The following is a 2,520-nucleotide window of genomic DNA, read 5'->3' on the forward strand; positions in this document are numbered from 1 at the left end:
GTGTTTGTGTGTGTGTGTGTGTGTATTTCCCCTGAGCTTAATGACAAAAGTCCAGCTAACTCTGAGATCTTCTTTAGACCCCAGGGTAGCCAGGTGCCACTCATCTTGTAGGGGGAATGAGCCACCCATCATAGGAAGCCACACGCCCTCTCCGTGGTTCTCTGGTGAAAGCAGGTCCCCCAGACACCCAGAGCTCTCTAGACTGGTGACCCCGGGGGTGATGCCAGTCATCTCCAGTGTGTCCATGGCAGGCAGGAAACTCTGCAGGAATCTGGTCTCCTCACTACCAGGTTTGGCTGTCTCGCCTGCTATCGTTTTATTGTTTAGATACAGTAAAGGTTTTCTTTCATTCACTCATATAAATCAAGGGCCCCCAAATGTTCCAGATAACTCTAGATAAAACAAGTGTGGCAACAGTTCATACAAAGTAAGCCATAGCATCGTGTAGGAAATGCTCCCACTGAACACTGTGCATCTCAGACATCTGGGGAGATGCCCAATACACGTATAAAGCAGGTGCCTGCACACAAATACTGCTAGACATCAGGTAATACCAGCCTGGGGACCTTTTAATCCTCGTTGTAAATAGAAACCATTGAAAATATACACCTGAGGAAAAATCAATTTGATTTATAATGTCAATCCCAAACGTGTATTTAAAAGTATAACAAAGGAGCCAACCATATTCATTTACTTTAAAAAGTGCTCAAACTCTACTTTTGTAAAAATGTCTTTTTTAATTCTTTTAAAAAATTTCCTATTATTTATTTATTTATTTAGGCTATGTTGCGTCTTAGTTGTGGCACACGGGATCTTTCGTTGCGGCGTGCAGGCTTAATTGCCCCATGTGGGATTCGTTTCCTTGCGGCATGTGGGACCTTAGTTCCCCGACCAGGGATCGAACTGGTGTCCTCTGCATTGGAAGTCGGATTCTTAACCACTGGACCACCAGGGAAGTCCCAAAATGTCTTTTTTTTTTAAAATTTTTTGAAGTATAGTTGATTTACAGTGTTGTGTTTAATTTTTGCTGTAGAGCAAAGTGACTCAGTTATACATACATATATTCTTTTTCATATTCTTTTCCATTATGGTTTAGCATAGGATATTGAATATAGTTCCCTATTCTATACAAAAGAAAAATGGCTTTTTAATATGACCAAATACATAATAAAACTGACAACTACTCTATGGTTCAGGTCCACATGAATGAACACTTTATTTATTTATTATTAAATTTTATTTATTTATTTATTTTGGCTGCGTTGGATCTTCGTTAGTTGCGGCGAGCGGGAGCTTCTCTTCATTGCGGTGCACGGCCTTCTCATTGTGGTGGCTTCTCTTGCTGCGGAGCACGGGCTCTAGGCACTCAGACTTTAGTAGTTGTGGCTCGCAGGCTCAGTAGCTGTGGCTCGTGGGCTCTAGAGCGCAGGCTCAGTAGTTGTGGCACACGGGCTTAGTTGCTCTGCGGCATGTGGGATCTTCCCGGACCAGGGCTCAAACCCGTGTCCCCTGCGCTGGCAGGAGGATTCTCAACCACTGCGCCACCAGGGAAGTCCCTGAATGAACACTTTAAATGCAGGTTAGTGTATTCATGACATTATATTATTTCCTTTCCTATCTGGGCCGTGCCCATCTCATCTAATTCTATTATATAATTTTGGATATATACAATGTGGTTCAGTCAACATTTATCGAGGACCTACATAGGCAATACTTTTATATCTTGAAAACAGTTTAAGGAGTATCTAATTTAACCCCACCTGAGGACACTGAGGGCCAGAGAAATGCCTGTGTCCCCATGTCCCCATGTACGCCTCACCTGCCCATGGGTTTTGCTGCACTCTTCCTGGTTAAGGGGTAACAGGAAGGAGGAGCAGAGCTGCTCAGGCCTGAGTTAAAATCCTGCTCTACAGCTCACCACTGCCGTGTAAACAGCCTAAGCACTTGGAGTCTTGGACCCCTTCCATCTGTAAATGGAGATGGGAAAGCCTGCGTTTCAGGGTTGTTACGAGGCTTAAGTAAGATCATGTAAAGTGCTGGACACATAGTCAGTGCTGATAGTAAGTACTCAAGAAATACAAGATCCTTCCTTTCTTCCTCTAGTTTATTCTTTTATTCTTTGGGTTTTTTACTCAATGGTTTTTAAGCCCCTCATAAATACCTTTTGATATGCTGAGCGGTCTTAATAAAAATAACAAATGCCTGGGTGGCTCAGTTGGTAGAGTATCAGACTTTTAATCTGAGGGCCCAGGGTTCAAGTCCCTGTCCAGGCACAACATAAATAAGTAAAGTTAAATTTTTTTAAAAATAATGAAATAAGGAAACCAAGCTTCGCCTTATCATGAAATGTGGTGCTTGAAAAATTACTTGGAACTGGGAGTTTGAGCCGTATTTTACCCACACAGCAATGAGCACTCACATCCGTGGAGGGGTAGGACACTCAGTGTTCAAACCCATTGTCATCCAGGTGGGAACTCGTCAAGTGCTGATAGCAAGTGCTGGCCATGAAGGCACTGGGTA

The 2,520-nt window shown here is 43.1% G+C and overlaps 1 non-coding gene across 1 annotated transcript; it reads left to right on the forward strand.

Moving 5' to 3' along the window:
- Positions 1–2,200: 2,200 nt before the first annotated feature.
- On the forward strand, positions 2,201–2,273 carry TRNAK-UUU (transfer RNA lysine (anticodon UUU)). Its single transcript has one exon. It is a non-coding gene; the product is annotated as a tRNA-Lys (tRNA).
- Positions 2,274–2,520: the final 247 nt, after the last annotated feature.

The sequence above is a fragment of the Balaenoptera acutorostrata genome, chromosome 13 (assembly GCF_949987535.1).
Source record: "Balaenoptera acutorostrata chromosome 13, mBalAcu1.1, whole genome shotgun sequence".
In the NCBI taxonomy this organism is placed as follows: domain Eukaryota; kingdom Metazoa; phylum Chordata; class Mammalia; order Artiodactyla; family Balaenopteridae; genus Balaenoptera; species Balaenoptera acutorostrata.